This window comes from Phyllostomus hastatus, unplaced genomic scaffold (genome assembly GCF_019186645.2).
Source record: "Phyllostomus hastatus isolate PE091 unplaced genomic scaffold, TTU_PhHast_1.1 phas_contig_34, whole genome shotgun sequence".
Lineage (NCBI taxonomy): Eukaryota > Metazoa > Chordata > Mammalia > Chiroptera > Phyllostomidae > Phyllostomus > Phyllostomus hastatus.
This window is the reverse complement of record NW_025333857.1, coordinates 45,857,339-45,876,968: the sequence shown is the minus strand read 5'-3', so window position 1 is coordinate 45,876,968 and position 19,630 is coordinate 45,857,339. Positions and strand designations below refer to the sequence as shown.

The following is a 19,630-nucleotide window of genomic DNA, read 5'->3' as shown; positions in this document are numbered from 1 at the left end:
AAAGTGCTGCCTGCCACAGAGCCCCCCTTTTACAGTGGATATAAAACTCCAGGGACACAAAGTTAAGGAGAAGTTCCCCCAATATCCCAAGACCTTTTAGGGTTATCAAATCTGGGATCTTCATTACTTGCAGGGCACCGGAGCTCCCAACTGGGGGGCGTTATTTCTTGCTGCCTCTTATGGGAGAGGCATGGTGAGGATGGTATGGGAATGGCGGGAGGGTGTCAGGGAACTGGGGTTTGGCTTAAGGATAAGTGCGCCACGAGAGAAGGGGACTGGTGCGAAGCTGGGGAGACCGGGGATAGGGGCGCCTAATAAAGCTAGAGAGGAGACAGGACCAGATCCTGCAAGGGCTTTTAAGCCCCGTCTAAGAAGCCTGGCTTTGTCCTCACGGCAGTAAGGTCGGGGAGTGTCCAACGCCGAGGCTTAGGAAGCTCAGAAGCTAGTGTGTAGATTAGGCATTCGAGGCGGCAGGAGCGGAAACCCACGAGTCATATGTTGCCTAGTTCAGGTGGAAGGAGAATCGGTTCTGGGCCAGAAGCTGGCGGCGGCAGGGAGAGAGGGCCGCACCCTGGATGTTTCGGAGGTGGGCGCTGCCTTGGTGCAGCAGCCGGAGCCAGAGGAGGACCGCGCGTCCCGCACTGCCCGCCAGGTGTCGCTGCGGCTCCGGGGAAGCGGGTGCGGTTGCAGCCGCCCCGTGCTGCGCTGGGAGGAACTGCTGCTGGACAGACGCCGGGATTCCGTTCGACGTGCGCCTCTTGTCCTCGCGAATTCTCTGACACATCTATGTGTCGGGCTCCCATTCCCCAGTTGCTCCGCGCGGGCCCTGCCCCGGCACCCGCGGATTTAGGCACTGCCGACCGCAGCCCCCGCGTCCCCAGGAGGAGACGGAACTCGCCACTACTCTCAACCTGGCAGAAAGGCTTTGTCCGGGACGCTGGAGGATCCCGAGGGGAAGTCAGTGAACCAGTGACCACCTGATCGAGACGCCTGCTCTCCCAGTAGAAGAGGAACAGCCCCCTGAGCACACAATCACTCCCCAGGCCCAGTTTTGGTGTAGGGGGAGGGGCAATTTCTGACCCCCAAAGATACCTTTGCTCCCGCCCCTGATCCTTCCTGGTACTTACCATCTGGTCTTGGTCTGCAGCCCAGGGACCTGGAGGATGGGAACCCGGAGCGGCCGGCTAGGGGACACTTACTGTGGGTGCGGGTGGGCTGCTCTCAGCTGGGCGCCACTATTTCGCTAAGTCCTTATGCCCCAGCTAGCCCTCTCTGAGCCTCAGCCCCGCTGACCCCTGCTGGTTGCACTGAGGGGATTCTGCGGCCAGGGAAGTTAAAGTGAAAAGCCTGGACGTGGTGGAAAGGTTTTTCCTCTGCAATGGGCTTCCTTGAGGCATGTGTTGGGAAAGGGCCTGGCGCTCAGGGTAGCCTACTGGGGAAGGGTGTGAGGAAACTTCGAGATATTTCCTTCCCCTCTCCCGCCCCCAGCCCTGAAGCAGCTCCCTGGAGGTTCCAGGCGCAGGGATTATGGGTCAAAGGTCAGGTGAAAAAATCCGTGGGGTGGAGATGGGAGTGGGCCACTAGTACTCCACCTCTGGCATTCACCCTTTCTGTTGACTTCTCGCGGGACCTCAGAAGTTGGTTGGGTTGTCTAACCTTATTCCCCCCAATCTTGTAACCAGACAGAGGGTGGGGTGGGGCGGGGGAGCGTGAGCCAGAGAAGTGAGCCTCCCCTAGGAGGGCCCAAGCTAGGAAAAGAAAGCTGGAGGGGTGAACCTCCTGCTTCGAACTCTGCTGTGCGTCCAGGCATAGAGGGTGCTCCCTCCCTCCCCCCTTAATCCCAGTGGAGATTGTTCCCCAGGCCAGGTGTCTAGGGGGTTAGGAAGGAGAGGAGAGTTGTGAAACCAGAAAAGTCGGTGTTCCTGCTGCCTGTCACTAACAGAACCAATAAGTAGAGACAAGGATTGAATTTCTACGGCTGCTTTATTCAGATGGCTGGCAATCTGAGAAGACGGTGGGTTATGTACCCTAGAAGACCATCTTACATTTCATCTCAAACTGACCTTTTTTTCTGAGAAGAAAAAGTGTAGGTAAGGGGTTTGGAATTCAGGGAAAAGGTTAATCTCCGAGGCTAGGCAGGGCTGGGCCTTGTTAGTCCTTGGATGGGAGATAAAGGATGCAGTCCCCCAACATTCCAAGCATCCTTTCACCAGCTGACCATGATTCTTTACGTGTGTCCTGGGCGAGGGGCATCTCTTCCTGGAGCACAATGGCTCAGATACCAATTTCATTGCTTGTCCTCCTAGGGCACAAAGGTCAAATTGCTTGTGGGTCCTCTGGAGTCAGGGTGGGTCATACCTTCGGTTCCTGGAACAATAGCTTTTTACAGGCATTAATTAGCTTAACTACTAATTAAACTTAACTGTAACTTAAAACTAAAAAATTTTCCAACTCCTGAGTTTCTCCATCAGTTGTACTGGTGTCACCAAGGACTTGGTGGGAGGCAAGGACCTGGGCTCCCAGCCTCCTCCACTTGGGAGCCCGGGAGCAGAAAGCCCCCTTGGGCAAGGGATGTGTGGTGTTCCTAGGGGCGGTAGGACTAAGGGAGGGGCCAGACGGCTGACCTTCTCTGCGGAAAGTGGGGCTCTGGCTTGCACTCCTCTTATGGAGAGGCCGGCAGGAGGGCCCCCAGAGTTGGCCCGGGTGTGCCAGGGTGTTTGTACGAGGCAGTCCGGGCCTGAACGTGCGGCAGTGTGTGCAGCAGAGACCTGGCCAAGGCTGAGTGAGAGCGACTGTGAATGAGCGACCCCGGGGGATGGGTGCGCGCCCAGCGGCCCTAGGGGATCTGGCGGAGTGGGTGTGGGTGTGTGTGCGCGCGCGTCTTTGAGACCCGCGGTCGGGGCTGCGCGTGAAGCGCTGGGATCACAGCCGTCTGGAGGGCGTTCCGGAGAAAGGGCGAATGTGAGGGAGCCACGCGTGCCAGTGCGGGCAAGTGTGTCAGGGGCGGGGGGGGGGGGTGGGCGCTTGCCAGCTCGAGGCGACTGGGAGGGGTCTCACAGGCCTGCGGAGGGTGAGTGTGCCCGAGCGAGCGGGCTGCGCGTGCCAGGAGCGGGAGCGGGCCAAGGCGGGGGCGCGCGGGGGCCGTGGCCAGGAGGGGGTCGTGACGCGCGGCCGCGAAGGCTCGGGGAGACAAGGCGCGAGGGGGAGGGGAGCGAGGGCGCGCGCGGCCGAGCGGGCGCCCGCGGTCACATGGGCGAGGGAAGGAGGGAGGGAGCGCGCGAGGGAGGGAGGAGGATGGGGGGGTTAAAGCCGCCGAGCGCGGAGGAGCCGGTGCAGAGCGGGCGGCGGCGGCGGCAGCTCCAGCCGGCGCGGCGCAGGGCTCGGCGGCAGGATCCCAGCAGCGGTGCTAGCTTCGCGCTCCCTGCCTCGCTCCCTGCCCGGGGCTATAGAAGGACGAGGCGCGGATCTTCGGCGGTCCGAGGGCGCGGTGAGTACCTCGCGGCGGATCTTGCGGGGCCGGACCCTCAAATCCTCGGGCTGACTGACAGACCCGCGGCCCTCGTGCGCGCGGGCAGAGGGAGGGACACGCGTGGGCCAGCAAACGGGTGGGGGACAGGAAAGTTCACAGGAAACTTTGCCCGCAAACTCGGGAGCCGGGGCGCAGGAGAAGAAGCCCCCCCACGTCCAGGCAAGCCGGGGGGTTGGGCGTGGTGGTAGTGGGGGCGGACAATAGGCTTGGGGAGGTGGCCGGGGTGGATTGTCCTAGCATCCCTGTTCTCCCTTACCCCTCAGCAGTGCGCGCGGGGTATGGGAAAATTCCGGAGCTGGGGGTCGCAGTGACCCCCGCGCGCCGGAGGCGGCTTCCTTCTCCCGCAGAAATTTGGACTTAAAAGCGCCCAGGGGTGTGAACGGATGCGTTTGCCAGTGTCTCTGTGTCCGTGTGAATCCCGTGTGTGTGTGTGTGTGTGTGTGTGTGTGCGCGTGTCTTAGCCTGAGCCTGTCTGTGGTTTCCTCGTGTGTATACCTGATGTCTGTCCACACAGTGGGGCTCCTCCAGTGTCTCTTTGTAAGTCCCCAGTGTCCGTGTGGGTACGCTTGTGGTGTATTCCCGTCTCTTTGTGAGTCCGCCCGTTTGAGTCTCCTCCAGGATGGCTCTGTGGGAGCTGGCTTGGGTGTCCCTGTGTTGTTCTGAGTAGTGTATCTCCCGTGCGTGGGGGCTGGGCCGCGGGGAGGTCACCAGACGGACAGCTCTCCTCCGGCTCCTCTCCTCTCCAGAGCCTCTCCTGCGTCTAGCTCTCGTCTAGCTCTCGTACTGCTCGCTCCTCGGCCCCCTCCCCCCTTCAGTAGCTTCAGGCGGGCAGGACTATTTCACGCCTTGTTGAAAATTCAGGATTTTCTTTCTCTTTCCGTCTAGTCTCTCTTTGAGAAGCGTCTGTGTGTGTTTTGTGTGGCTGGCAGCTTGTCTGCAACACTGGGTGTGTGTGTGTGTCTGCATGCCTCTTTAACAGTGTATCCGTAACCTTAGTTGTTTTGCCTGTAATGCGTGCTATAATTGTGTTTGTGTCACTGGGGCTGTTCGTGTGGCTGTAATCAATGAGGTGGTGGGAGTCCAGAATGCTGGATGCGTTTGTGCATCTGTAATTGCTGTACGTCCGGGGGCTCTGAAACACTGAATGCATTTCTGTGTGCCTAATTCTGGGTGTGATGTTGTACCACTGCATGTGTCGGGCTGGGGCTTCAACAATTGGAGAGTCCTATGGCTGTAAGAAGGGCTAGCCTGGGCTGGGAGTGGTGGTGAGGGGCCTGTGTGTCCCAAAAAATTATGCTCCATGTCTCCACTGTCAAAATCCACAAAAATCTTCTGGACTGCTTCTTGGGGCTCCTGGTCAGGATTGCTGACATAAAACTAAGGTTCATACTTTATCAGGGCCAATACTCCACCTGGGACCCTACTTACAAAGACTAGGAGTTTAAAGTTCACATTCAAGACTTCTTGGGGTTCTGGAATTCATACTCAGATTCACACTGGAACACTTGCATTCACGTGGACTCACACTCAGAATTACACCAGGACAATGGGACTCACTCAGATTCATAGTTACGTTCTGGGACTCATATCCAGGTATACACTTCAGTCCTCGAGTTTACACTCAGACCCACGCTGGGACCCTAGGCTTACACTTAGATTCACATTTCTGTGTTGACTTAGCTCATAGGCTTGCACCGAGACCCAGAGCCCATGCTCGCAGTCTCACTGGGGTTCACAACTGGACTCATGCTAAGACCCTGGGGTTTACTCCATTCACACCTACATCCCGGGGCTCACACTCAGAGTCACATTAAGACTAGGGGCTCACATGCAGAGCCCTGGGGAGCCTGGGGCTCACGTTTGAACCCATGTCCTACGGGAGTCCTCGAGTTCACAGGCTCAGGCTTCCATCTTGGAGCTCACCTGAGACTCGAACTAGAACTCTAGTGATCACACGCAGGATTCTCACTTCCACCCTGGCATCCCTCAGGGACCCAGGGCTCACACTCAGACTTACGAGGAACCCCAGTGCTCATATTCAGAATGCCCTTAAGATTAGGGGCTGACGCTTACACTTACTCTAGAACTTGGATGCTAATGTATGATGACCTGTATGGGAATCCTAGAGCCACACTTCAGTCCTGGGGCTTAGAGTCAGATGCACCCTGGGACCTGGGTTCACACTCAAACCTCTACTTCCATCTTCAAGTTCATACTCAGACTGACATCCCTGGTGATGACATTAAACTTGCCCTTCCATCTTGAGGCTGATACTCAGACTGGCACTAGGTTCCTAGCGCTCACACTCAGCCATTGCTTCCACGGTGAGGCTTTCATATTCACATGGGGGCCTGGGGGTTCGCCCAAATGACACTCGTATCTGGGACTCAGACATTCAAATGTGCACTAGGACTGTGGTGTTCACACTGTTAGTGGAATTTAGAATTCATATTCAGATACACGCATGTTTTCTTTTGGTCTGTGCTGTATATCAGGGTAATTGGGGTGAGGAACAGAGACTGCCGCAAAACCTGTCCCCTCCAAAGGCCGGGTGGGGAGGGGAGGGAGTACACGGGTGGTCGCATCCTCACGTAGGCAGTGGGCTGATGGAGAGGGTGTTGGCAAACCGGACCCAGTTAAACTTTTCTGCCTCTACTTCCCCAAAGAGAGGCTCTTGGCAGGAAGGTCTGAGTAGGCTCTTGGCAGGAAGGTCTGAGTAGCTTTTTGTTACGGGGGTAATACGGACCCTGGGAGTCTCCCATGTGCCTTGTTTATGCACATTCCCCCGAAACAGTTTTGGTCTATTCCTTCTGTGGTAGAGAGGGTCAGGTGTGCTGAGATAAGACTCGTGTCAGCCCAAGACCTTGCCCTCATCCCAGTGATCCTGCCAGTGGGAGGGTGTGAAGCTGATCTGGTGAGGGGTAGACGTCTGGCTCCTTTGAGTGTTCAGGATGTTGAATCTCTGATTCTAAGTGGGGGTTGTGGCCCCTGAGAAGGTAGCTGGAGGAGGAAACTGAATTGGAACCCAGCCTCTTTTCTGCCCTGGCCAGAGAGGGGTAGAGGCTAAGCTTTGTTATCGATCACAGTCTCCTGGAATGCCTGTTGAGCCTTTATCCCATCTCCAGGGAATGCCCGGGGTTCTCCTCTCTACTCCTCAGGAGAACAGTAGTCCTGGGGGGTGGGGTTGTGTTGGGTGATGTTGCAACTAACCCTAGGACTCCACCTCCTTTGGGCTTTAGATGCCCTCCCACTATGGGACCAGTGGATGGGGTGCGTGAGGTACACGATCACCCCTTGGGACCCCAGGAAGTCAGGACGTGGCCCTCAGGCTCTGATGACTGAGCTGGAACTGCTTCCTGGCCCTGAAGGGGACACATGCTCTCCAGCCCCCCACCCCATGGGGGTGGGGGGAACTTGGAGGCAAGATGCCCTGCTCTCTGCCTTTGGGGAGTTGAAGTGTAAATGAATCTGAGACATATGGAGTGGATTTTCTTTGAAATGCAGATGGGTTAGGGGGGGACCATGTGTGCCTGGTTTGGGGGGGTCTCAGAGAGCAAAGAGGCAGCGAAGAGAGAGCTGACCCCTTCTCCAGAGGGACCAGGGGATATCAGCTGTGTAAACTCCCGTGGCCCTGGATGACCACACCCACCAGGGCTCCTGGCTTCCTGTGGGGAGGAGCTGAGAAGGCAAGTGTTCCCTCTGGGCCAGAAGCTCTGAGGTCATCACCCCCTTGCCTCTGCAGAGGGCAGAGAGCCCCCAAAGAACAGAGCCATGCTGGTTTGGGGGTCACCAGAGCCAGGAGCTCTGAGGGGGGCCAAGGGGCGGAAGGAGGAGCTGGGACAGATGTGAGGACAGAGTCAGACCCTGCCGCTGTGGGGAAGCAGCTCCCAGAAGCTGGGGCCAGAGCTGTTGCGGAAGAAACTGAAGTTAGATTGTGCCGGTGATTCTGGCCAGCACAGGGGCTGATCCTGGGGTTTAGGAATGGACTGAAGAGTCCGCAGTCCTGCAGGAGGGTTGGTTTTTCCAGACGGGGGCAGTCTGTTTGCCCACCATACACTATACTTTCTTTCCCTCCTTAACACTCAGCAAGTATTGCCCATGAACTCTGTGGGAGGCCCAGGGACTGGGTCTGCTTTGCTCCCCACGGCACACTGCCCCTGGCACAGACCTGATACACAGTAGGAGGGCAGTGTTGATTAAACAGTACATTTTTTTCTCTCCCATCAGACTGAGTGCCCCTCATGGACAGAACCATAACCCCAACTCCCAGTATAGTGCCTGAGAGGAGTTAGGCACTCAATATATGTTAAGGAGTGAATCACGGAGTGGGGACCTCCTGGGGTTTGTGGTTTGAGACCCAACATTCTCTTTTGTACACCCCTATTTGGCTTGAAGGATCCCTGAGTAGTTTGTAGGCTAGACTAAAGGAAGGACTTTCCTGTACTTAGAGATAGAGAGCAGAGGATAGGCAGCTTCTTCCTGGAAAAGGTCTGGACTAGGGGAGACTGGGACAAGGCAATGACCTTGATTCTGTGGCAGAGGTCAGAGGTCACCTCTGTCCTTTCTCCAGCTTCAGGATTTTTCAGAAGGTGGTTAAGTCCTCTCCCCATGCTGTTGTGAGAGTGCCCCTTTGTCTAGGTCTGGGTTTCTTGGACCATAGCTGAGACAATGGACCCCATCTCCGAGCCTCCGAGCCTGGGCTCTGAGGTTGTGAAGCTGTTGTGGGTACCACGGACTGTCTGTATTGGTTATTAACAGAGGCTATCTGAGAACACAGGGTTCGGATCCTAAAAATACCCTGCGCAGCCAGAGCCTAGGAGTTGCCAGTGTTGGCTGGTGTCACAGTGGCTGCATATTGATCAGAGAGACACAGAGCCAGGAGAGATTGGGAGAGTGTGGGGAAACTGAGGCAGCACGGGCAGGAGATGCACAAAAGACAGGACCTTTGTTTTCTATGGAACAAAAATGTATAAAATTAGTACTGTCAGTTAGTCAAATTATAGTATGGCAACATTTAGGGTAATCTTTTACCTTACACAGCAGAGAACTTTCTTCTGAGATGTATCAGGAGATAAGTCTGATATCAGACATAAAAATTAAGTAGTCAGTAATAACTATTTCAAGTCCAGCTTCAGAATGTTCCAAAATAAGCGCATGGCGCTAGACTTTTCTGAGCCACTGCCCACATCCCTTCTGCCAGAGCCCTCTCTTGGAGTCCACGTCCCAAGGAGGTTCTTGCACACCCACCTGACCTCTGACCCCCCAGGCCTCCGTGTGGCGCTTCTCCCTAGGAGAAGGGAACTGCACGGTGGTCTCCCAAGGGTAGAAAGAGCCCGGCCTCTGAAGTCAGATGCTGTGTGACCTTGGCCTGTGAGCTGACCTACATGCCCTCCGTGAAATCACGGGATGGGGGCTGCGGGGCCCTGGCCCAGGCCGGAGAAAAGGCAGTTTTGGCACCCATCCAGGCCCCTGACGTCAATGGCTCTCCAAATAATGGAATCAATATTGGGTGGGGTGGGGGGGCAAGCGTGAACCAGGCCCCAGCGATTAGAAACAGATCAGCACAAACCCGCAGCTGATTCTGATAGAGCGGCCTCGGGGAGCCAGGGTGGGAGGCCTGGAAGGAGGTGGATCTTCGTGGGGAGCAGGGGCTCAGGAATGGGAGCGCCGTGCCTGAGTGTCCCTCGAGTGTCCAGAGCGTGAGGGTACACAAGTGGGCAGAGACTCTGGGGGCTGCCTGGGTCTCAGGGATAGGGTAGGGACCCCTGTCCTGGTCCCTTTCTCCTCTGAGCCTGTGGGGTTCCAAGGCTGAGGGAAGTTTGTGAATGGGGGCTTCATCCAGTCTTTGAGTGATCAAGAGTGGGCAAGGGCAGTTCAGAATTCACCTCCCTGCATCCCAGACTGAGGTCCCTGGGCTGGATTGTGCTAAGGGTCACAGGTTGCACCGAGGGGAGAGAGAGAGTTGTGAGTGAGACCTAAGGGAAGTGACCTTTTGCTTGGAGGCAGAAGGCATTAATCTAAGATTGGGAGGTGGATGTTCCCCCTCAGATTGGGAGTTTGGCCTCCTCTATCAGCTCATGTACTTTCAGCCTCCTAGAAGGCAGCAGCAGGTGAGGATGGAGAGGGCCATGGGGTCCATAGGGGGCTGGCCTGGCGGCAGCTGACAAAAAAAAAACAGGAAGAAGGGCTGGGGGAGAGGCTGTAATTACGGGGCATTTATTATTAATCAGATGAAATTGCTGGAAGCAGCTGGTGTAATCTGCGTGGCGATACTGCATGCCCCCCCACACGCACGCACGCACACACAGCCTGTGCCCTGTTTGCTCTCCCAGGTTTTTTTCTTGTGAGGTCGGATGGCTCCGTGTGTGTCTGTCTCTGTGTCTGTGTCTGTTGGTGTGGGTCTGTCCATGTTCCTCATGTCCACCTGTCCCCCGCTCTCCCTCTGTTGTCTTTTCTTCCAACCTTGTCCTTCTTTGGCCTGATGAGTGTCTCTGTCTCTGTCTTCCTCTCTGCCTCCCTCCCTTTGGGTTTATCTCTTGGTGTGTCTGTGTCTGTTACCACCGGCCAGCCTATCTCTAACACCTTGTTTTAGTTTCTGGCCATCTCTCCCTAGTTGGTAGTGTCTCTGCATCTCTGGGCAGAGTTGGATGACATAGAGTTCCTTTCTCATGGGTATGTGTTTAGGCACCTGATCGTACCTTCGGGACCAGTTTTTGGGATATAGGGACGTATGGACCCTGAGGATCTCCTAGGGTCTTGTAGAAGGTGAGGGCTCTGTTACGTAACTGGAGCTCTTAGAAGACTTAGGGGCTTCTATGACAGTCCTGAGTACGACGCCAGCTCCCTTAACAACTGAGTTGTGTGACTTTGGGCAAGGTGATTTTGTTTTCTGAGCCTCGGTTTCCTCCTCCGGGAAATGTAAACAGGATTACCTCCAAAGGTTGTTCTGATGATTTGGTGCAAAAATGTATGTTAAGTACTTATCATGGTGTCTGGCTCAGCAAGGGTCTTGCAAAAGTATTAGCTGTTACTGTATTATTTTTGGAAAAGGCGCTGTGCAGGTAAGAGAGAAATCTGCAGAGGCAAACTGGTACAGCAGAAAGGCTTTAGCGCTAAGACTCAAATCTGTGTTCTGGAACGAATCAGCCTGTGTGGTTTTGGGCAAGTTACTTAACCTTCCTGAGTACCAGCTTTTTCTATTTCAAATGTGAGTAGTACTAGAACCTACCTCATGGAGAAGTCAAGAAAATTAAACGGGACGGTGCGGACAAAGTGCCTACCACAGTCCCTGTCACGTAACACATGTTCAATAAATCAGAGTGGTGGTGAGGCAGAGGAAGGGGATGGTCACGTGGCATGTCTCTGTGTGAGTACGCATGTGGAAATATGTGTGACGTGGAGGTATTTGAGTCCGTGAACTCGTTGTGTGGGGATTTGGGATTGTCTGCGGGTGAGTATGCAAGTGTATCCTACGTGGTGTCAGCCGCTGGCCTCCCTTTGTCCCTGTGGTTCAGAACCTGAAGTCAGTCAGGAAGGGGTGCCAGATGGAACTTGGATTATCCTAACTTTTCTCCTTCTCGATGCTTCTCTGCTGCCTGCCCCCCGTCTCTCCTTCTTCCAGGGGGGTCATGAGTGTGGAACAAGCTCTGAGTTGGACTAAGGCCTGTGGCTCCTCTGTGACCTCTGGTTTGTGCCCTTTGCCCTTCTAGAATTCAGCCTTGACACATCACCCGCCCCCTTGGTTTTGGAAGTTTCAGGAAGAGTTTGGTCTGGAGGAGGAGGACATTGATGTGCTCGGTGTGCGGCCAGCGGTGAAGAGGTATGTGCTGGGGACCCAGGCAAGGCAGGTCCACCTCAGGGCATCAGGCAGACGTGGTGAGTGGAGGAGGGCCTCGAATCCCTTTCTCCTCCCGTCTTCTTCCTCCTGAGGCTTTTCATGCTCTCATAACAGGTCCATAAAGGGGAAGAGACTCACCCATAGTCACACAGGCAAGAGCAAAGCCCGGTCAGAAAACTGGGTTCCGCATGAAGGGACTGAATCCTGGATGTGGGAGTATGTTTCTGTCTCATTGTCTGGCTCCCTCTCTGCCCCCAAAGCATTTCTCTGGCTTGACTGGGGAAGCAGCTGGGTTTGGAGGAGGTGGAATGGGGGGTCAGAAAGTCCAAAATCTTCTGGGGCCAGCCCCAGGGCTGGACCCGACTCTCCCCGCCTTTCATTCAGTCCAGGCAAGGCCCCTGGATTGGCAGCCCGGGGGTGGGGTTGTCCAAGGAATTGAGGCGCTGGAGCGGAACGGAAGGGCTTATTGTCCAAAACCCGCCAGAGGCCCACAAAGGCCAGCCGGGCTTTTCATCTCAGCTCCCAAACAGACTGGCCATTTTCCCGGCCCGGGAGTGGTGGGGAATGACCCTTCAGAACTAGGAGTGGGGTGTTGTTCAGGGTAGGGTGGGGTGTCCCGGGCTGACACATGGCCATTAAAGAGACTTAACATGGAGCTGGGATTCTGAAGGGGAGGAAGGGAGGCTCCAGAGGGCTGTGGAGAGTTAAGCTTCCATCTTCACTGTTCCCAGAGGACCGAAGGACATGGAGTGGGGTGTCTGGTAGAAGTTCAGATTTACACAATAATAGATAATAAATATTTATAGGGGGCACACCTGGGAGGGGTCTGCAGGCTTGCTGGGAAAGTGAGCTACTGAGCTGTGAGGGCACATAATCCTCCTCCCCTCCAAATGGGGTACACCTTAGGAAGCTGGAGAAATGCAGGCTAGTGGTCGGACAAGAGAATGGGCCCCCTGCAACAGGAGGGACCGAGGCCAGACAGCAGGAAGGACTTCCTGCCAATGAACAGTAGCTCAGATGCCCTGACCCTGTCCCCAGGGATCCCAGAGGACAGCAAAGAGCAGGGGAGCTGGAGAACACCCCCAGGGGGCTAAGGCTGAGGCAGCTTCTGTGAAGGCTGAGGAGGCTGGAAGGAGGACTTGGCAGTTCTGTCCACCCTCTCCCAGCAGCACCTCCAGCTCCACTTTAAAAACAGCTTTTTAATTTAACAAAGTGGATGAAAAACTGTTTTTGGAAATAAAAGATATCTGCTGTCTCCCAGGCTAGCACTCAGCCCTTGCAGAGAGCCTCTCTCCGGGTTTCTCCCCCTGCCAGTGGCTCCTTGCCGCTCTCTGTGTCTCTGTCTCTGTTTTTTGCCGTTTCTGCTCCTTGGCCCCTGGCTTTCCTCTGGCCTCCCTTCAACACCCACCCCCCAAATTCACCCTCTGTGGGGGTCTCATCCTCATTCTCTTATTGCCATGTCTCAGCATTTCCTTCTGTCTTTCTCCCAGTCTTTCTTTTCTGGAGCTTCTCTCTCTCCCTCCTTCCCTCCCTCCCTCTCTCTCTCTCTCTCTCTCTCTCTCTCTCTCTCTCCTGATTCGTCTCTGTCTCCCAGCCTGTCTCAATCTCTGTCTCCCTTCCTCCCCTTCCTTTCTCCCCCAACCCCTGCTCTAAATGGGTCTATTTAAAACACCCGACGCTGCCAAGTTAGAAAAGCGTCTCCTGATAAAGCGCATTAGGCAGAGGGAGGGAGGAGGGGGGAGGAGGGAGCAGCGGTGGAGGGATTGATCCAAGCCCGTAACCCCATTAATCAGGCATTGTGGATCCCCCTCCCTCCCCCAGCTTCAGCCCCTTCAGAGCTAAAAGCCCCTGAAATATTTATCACCCCTCCCCCATGGGGGCGAGGGGAGGGATGTGTGGCCCTTGGTGTGAGCATCCCCAGCTGCTTGGTGCTCCCCCCACTGTGTGTATGTGCACACGTGTGCATGTGCTCCTGTCTGTGTGCCTGGGTGTGCACACCTGACATGCCCAGGGGCCAGCTGCCATCTGGCCTTTCTCCCACCCCCACCCCCCACCACAGGAGCAGCTTGGTTCCCTGGGCGGCTCCTGGACCCCAAGAGTCTGGCTGGGATCCTGCCCTTTCTGAAAGGTTGGGCATGCAGAATAGGGAGGCTTTGGGGTCAAGTAGGGGTCTTCATGCCCCCCAAAATTACAGTAACTGGAGGACTGGGTGACAATGAGGGCAGGAAGGTGAATTGGGGTTCAATGTCCAAATTTCCCATTCGAGAAATAACTTGGGGAATGCAGTTGGGGACTCCATGCTCCTAAAGCCAGGAAGGTAACTTGGAAAGCTGGTTGGAGTTCCCCCTTTATCCTCAGAGGGCAGAAAGAAGTATGAGGTAAGCTTGTTTGGGGGCCTCCCATTATCCTCAGAAATCCAGGGAGGTGACCTGGGCCTGGGAAGGGGTCTCAATGACCCCCTCCCCCCTGGGTAGGAGGGTCCCCACTCTCTGAGGGTGATGTGGGGCTGGGTCCCACATCTGAGGGCTTACTGATTCCCCCTGGCAGCAGATGTCAGTCCTGAGACAAACAGGGGTCTGTCCGAATTGCCCTCAGGCAACTTCGACCTGGGCGGGGTCCGGTAGGCCCTGGCTGCCTCTGGGTTTGACGAGGGGCCCCCGGTCCAGAGCCTAGAGGGTCCCTTCCCCCTCCCCTCTCGTTGCATCAAGTGCCACATCTCCTCCTGACTCAGACAATTAGATTCAAAGGATGACCTCACTGCCTGCCGTCCCTCACTCGCTCTCTCCGCTCGCTGGGCTCGCTGGCTCGCTCGTTCGCTCGCGGCGCGCTCCCTTCTCCCCTCCTCCCGGCCCGCTCGCCGCCTCGCTCGCTCGCAGCTCGGCGCGGCCCCTCGCCCACCCGCCCGCCCGCCCGGACTCTCGGGTGGGGGGTCCTCTGCCTTCCGGGCCGCTCGGGTCCCAGCCCCGAGCTCCGGGGGCCCGATGCCTGCGGGAGGCCGGGCCGACCCACGGAGCGCCGGAGACACCGACGGGGCGCCTGCGTGGGGACACAGGTCAGTGGCCGCGCGGCCGCAGCCGCACAACTTGTCACCTCCGCTGCCGCGGCCGAGACGCCCCCGCCCGCGCCCGCCAGCCAGCCAGCCAGCCCGCCTGCCTCAGCGCTTCCCGCTCCTTTCTCGGCCCCCGCCCCCTGCGGCTGCTCCGCGCGCTCCCCCTGCCAAGCTGTCTCTCTTCTCTTCTCTTTCTCCCCCCCAAAGTCGCCCCTACCTCTGCAGCCGGTGGGAGGGACTGGGACTTCCTGATGTCTCAGGGATGGGGCAGGGGGCCCATTGACTGCAGCCCGACCAGGCCTCTGACAGAGGAGGGGGCTCCAACTGTGTCCTTTGGCCTGGGGGAGGGGGACCACCACCTGGGTGGGAAGGGGGCTACTGGGAGAGAGGCCCACGGTGTGGGGGTGACATCTAGACAGGGGGATGAGCTCCTGACAGCTTCCTTTTCTCACATCCTGTGGGCCTCTTGCCTGGCTTCACTTGTCCCCGCGGCAGAGCCAACTTGAGTCCCCACTGCCTGGTTTCATTTGGTGCACACGGCCTGTGTTCTTTTGGGCCCTGTCACCTGGTTTCCCTGAACCCTGCTGCCTGGTCTCTTTTGTTCCCACTGCCTGCTTTCCACAAGTCTTCTCCCCAGGCTTCGTGGGATTGCCCTACCTGTTTTCCTTGGGTCCTGCTGTCTGGGGTTTGCTCCCCTGCCTTGCTCCTCCGAGCCCTACCAGGTTCCCTTTAGGACGGGGCATCAGTGTCCAAGCTACACCTGGAGTGGCAAGTGGTGAGGGTGTCAACAGCGTTGCCAGTTGTTCCCTGCTTGGGGCCTGGCCAGCACAGCCTAGATTCCATTCTGCCTGGACAGCAACTTGGTGTCCTTTCTTGTGATGGGGGCGGGGGGGGGGGTGCGGGCAGGGTGCAGAGCCCCAGGGTGCAAGGACACTTAAGGATTCTTGTCCTCAGTGTTACTCAGGGGAGTGCCAGCTTGGCAGTGCTCTCCCCACCTCTCTTTGGGCCTGACAGCGATGACAGTGCTTTGGCTGGGGGTGGAGGTTGAGGCCCCATCTCCTTCCCTTTCCTTCCCCTCCTGCAACCAGGCCTGACATTCAGTGCCCTCTAGTCAGCTGTGAGCACAGAGCTTTCGAAGGGGCCTGAACTCACACTGCAGATAGCGAGGGGAGGGCTGCTCCTGGTCCTCACCCCAGAGAGGAGGGGGTGCTGAGGGGCAGAGGGGCGGCAGTAGGAGCCTGGGGAGTGAGCTGGTTTCTTCGGGTTTCTGGCTCCTGCTCCTGCCAGTGTTGCCATCTCTTCTCCCAGGGGCTTCTCCACCCCTCCTGCCTGGCCTGCAGCGCCCCTCATTCTCAGATGCTGGTGCAGTGGGGGTTAGGGGAGGAAGTAGCTACCTAGGGCAGTGGGTTTCAATGGGCGTGCCACAAGAATTTTTAAAACATGCAGTACCTGACTGTTTAGTCAGGGACACTAGTCTCTTTTCCTTTACATTGTTGAATAAAAAAATAACAACAGCCAACACAACAATAGCTGTCTGGTGTGAATGAATCAAAATTACACCTATTTTTTTGTCAGGTCAGCAAAAAAATATACTTTTTGGTGTGCTGCAGAATTTTAGTCATTAGTTTATGTGTGCCATGAGATGAAAAAGGTTGAAAATCACTAGACTAGGGAATAATTGTGTATTTCCTCATTTCTAGGGACTGTTAAAGTTCCTCCTTCCCTTTTCCTTCCTGCCTTAGGCTACCCTGAGCTTTATCTCCCTCCCCCCAAGCACTGCCTGGGCAACCCAAGGTCCCAGCACTGAGTCCCTGTTCTGAGTGTGTGTCTGTGTGTCCCACTGCTGGGTGTAGGGGTGTGAGAGGCGGAGGGTGACGGGGTGGTCCCGAGTTTCTGGAGGTATGATAGTATCTGTGTGGAAGGAGGACCGGCTGTTCCGAACGTGTGATGGTATCCATATGTGAGACCATCGCTGTTCCGAGTGAGCACGTGTGAGAGAGTTTGTGTGTGACTGTGACCGTAGTGCGTGTGTGCACGCACACCAGTGTGTGCGAGGCTGTGGTGCAGGTGTCCATGTGGGAGGCCGTGATGTGTGGCCGTGATGGTGGGCTCTGAGCATCAGCAGTGTCTGCTCGGGGCTTTTGGGTGTGTCTCTAAAGCCCCGGCTGTGTGTTTGTAGTGGCCAGGGCTTTGGGGAGCTCTGCCGGGTGGTTGTAAGAGCCCTAGTGTGTGCTGGAACTCAGGGTGGAGTGAGCACTGGGTGTTGTGTGACTCCGAGTCGCTGGTGTGTGTGTGAGCATGTGTGTGCACATACTCATGCCTGTGTTTACCCATCAGGAACAGATTGCTCTGGCTTCCCCACTGTGAGAGGGGAGTAAGGGGGAGGAAGGATGGCTTGCTTTTGCCCAGCAGACCAGAAGCTTCCTCAGTGTGCAGTGTACGTGCACGTTAGGGGAGCAGGGGGAACGGGACACTTACGTGAAGACAGTTGAAATTTCTGTCCTCCCCCCGCCCCCACCCCACATCAACTCTGTTCTGTCAGGGAGACCATCTTCAGTTCTTTTTGTCACAGACCAGTGCTTCGCGTACACCGCCTCCCAGCCTCCCTGTTGTGTGTGTGTGTGTGTGTGTACACAAGCTTAGAAGCATTGGCTTCTGTGTGTGTACTTGAGGGCGTGTTTGCACCACAGCAGTGATGGGGCCAAGGGTGGGGTGTAGCGGGAGATGCTGAGGCAAATAGGTGTTTGTCCCAGGCCCCAAATCTGGAAAACTGTTGTCCATTCTTCTGTCTCCATGGAAGGCCCTGCAGCCTCCATCCTGCCCCTGCCTCATCTGCTGTGAGCCCTCGAGCCTTCTCCCCCATCAGCTAAGAGAAGTCTCATTCGAACCCATTGCCCTGCCCATCCCCCACCTTCCATGGAGTTCTTCCAGCTGTCTAACCTCCTGTTGCAGCATTTGGTCCCTACAAGAGGAGCAGCCCCTTCTCGCCACAGAATTAACCTGACCGGTGTGTGGGCCTTTTCTAGGTAGAGAGATCCTTCTCATTCTTCTAGAAGCCAGAAGGGACTCTGGACTGGGGTTAGGGGATGGGGGATTTGGGGCTTGTGCCTCAGGTTCTGTGAAGCTATCCAGAGCCCATGTGCCCAGGGGAAGGGTAGGAACTTCTCTGTCCCTTCCTGCTCCCCATTGGGGAGGCGGGGAGCTGGACCAGTTGACTTTGGAGGGAGAAAGCCCAGATCTCTTGCACCTGGAGGGCTGCTTAAGCACAGACCTGCATATTACAAGCCCAAGGCCAGGTCACCAGGCAGCCCCTGTCTGGAGTGGGGCTCCACAGGTGGGCACGGGCTGGTGGGATGCAGATTCCGCTCCCTCAGGACAGCTCCAAGTTGCCATCCAGGCTCATCATAGAAGGACCCCAGGTTCCCCCCCCCCACAGCACACCCACACACACACGTGCAGCAGGGCATGCACATGCTGATCTCAGGGTCCCCATGGTGCAAGAGGCTGGGGGCGGGGGGTTTGAGCACTCAGAATCTAGGCTGCTGCCAAAATCCATCGGAATCTTGTCTTCTCTCCTCCTCTCGTCCCTCCCCCCCCACCCCCATCTCCGGCTGGGCTGCCGAGGTCACAGCAGCAGGTGCGGATATCCCCCCAAACTCATTCACATCGGGCTGCCTCCTTTTCCACAACCTCAGCCAAAGGCTGGAGCTGGGGGACCAATCCCCCTGCCTCCCTCCTGCCCCCACCCCCGCCCAGTGGTGCTCAGCTTCTCCTGCCCCCTTCTCTGTGGGGGAGAAGGGGGCCTATGTTTGGGTGGGGTCCTTTTCTCTGAGCACTGGAGTTTGCCTCTGGAGTGTGTGGGATTGCGATAGCCTGGGAAGAGATAAGGCTTGGATCCTTAACCCAGGCACGGCTTCTGAGTCCTGTCCCCTTGAGGCAGGGGCACTGAGAGCTAAGAGCAGGGCCAGATCTGGACTCAGAAAGGAGAAGGAGCCAGAGACAAGAGACTCAGACAGGAGGGAGAGACTCCACAGGGAGTGGGAGCCTACCCCATGGCCAGCCGCCTCAGCCCGGGAGCTGGCCCCTGACCCGGTCCCACCCCCTCCCTGGTGGGGGGCCTGCAGGCCAGCTGCCAGGGGCCAGACCTCCCTCCTCAGCCTTCCCCCCCACCCCCAGCCTCTGGACAGCTCAGGCCTCTGCCCCCGCCCCCACCGCCCACGCTGTCCAGGCTGCCTAGGCCTGGTGGGATCTGGGGGCCTCCTGGCCTCAGCCCCTCCTCCCCGTCCTGGAGCTTCCCGCCAGCCAGGACTGTCTCTCCCAGGCTCCCCCTGGGCCAGTGCTGTTCCTCCCTGCCCACCATGTCCTCATCCCTGTCTCTGCCCCTGCTCTGTCTCTCATTCTCTCTCCATCTCCCAGTTTTGGTGTCGCTCTCAGCCCTGCTCTAATTCCTCTGCAGGTCTGGGGCCTCTAGGTTTCTCCCGCCTTTGAATCAGTTAGTTCATGCTGTGTCCTATCCTGAGTTCTTGCCTTGTTCCCAGGATGGACCCCCCCCCCCAGGGCTGCTGTGGGGGGAGGGGAAAGGGGTGAGACCCCAGGACAGAGTGCCTTTTCCTTCACACAGAGGGATTTGGGGTCTGGGGTTGCCAAGGGGGACTGGAAGCTGTGGAGATGTCACCTTGGTTCTGCCGCAAGCCGTTTGCCCTCCATCAGATGAATGTTTCTGGCTTCACCCACCCCGGGCCACGGGGCAAGTCCAGACCAGTGAACTTCGTTGAATCTCAGTTTCTTGGAGGCAGCACATGGGTCTCCTTGATCATTCACTGTCCGGGCCAGACCCAGCCCATCCGACCACCAGCACGCCCATGCCCACAGCACCCTGCAGCTCCGAGCACACTGCTTCTGGCACGTCAGCACGTACACAGTCGGAGCTGGGCCGAGGTCAGTGGTGCACAGAGCCTCCTGCGAGGGGCTTGTGTAAGCCAACTGCCTGCTTCTGCACACATGCAGGGGGCTCTCCCAGACTCACACTTCCCCTTCCTCCGGTTCTGCTGTCAGCCGGGCAGGGGCTGAGGGTGGGGCGCAGGGCAACTGTGACCTTGCTGGGGCTGGCAAGAGGGACGTGAGGGAGCCCAGGGTCCTAAACCAGACTCAGAACCTGGGTAACTGGGGTTCCTGATCTGGAGCCTGTCACTGGTATCTGTCATTGTCACTGCTG

General features: G+C 57.0%; 1 protein-coding gene across 2 annotated transcripts in view; it reads left to right on the top strand.

The window, feature by feature from the left end:
• The first annotated feature begins 3,305 nt into the window (after positions 1-3,305).
• The window catches only part of CNTFR (ciliary neurotrophic factor receptor), a 37,690-nt gene continuing 21,365 nt past the window's right edge, over positions 3,306-19,630 (top strand). Inside the window, exons 1-2 of one of the 2 annotated variants that reach the window (XM_045841025.1) lie at positions 3,306-3,487; positions 11,239-11,348. The gene's annotated coding sequence lies outside the window, so the exon portion shown is untranslated. Of the gene's footprint in view, positions 3,488-11,238; positions 11,349-14,285; positions 14,419-19,630 lie in introns of those variants that run through there. The other variant, XM_045841026.1, reaches the window with a different exon arrangement.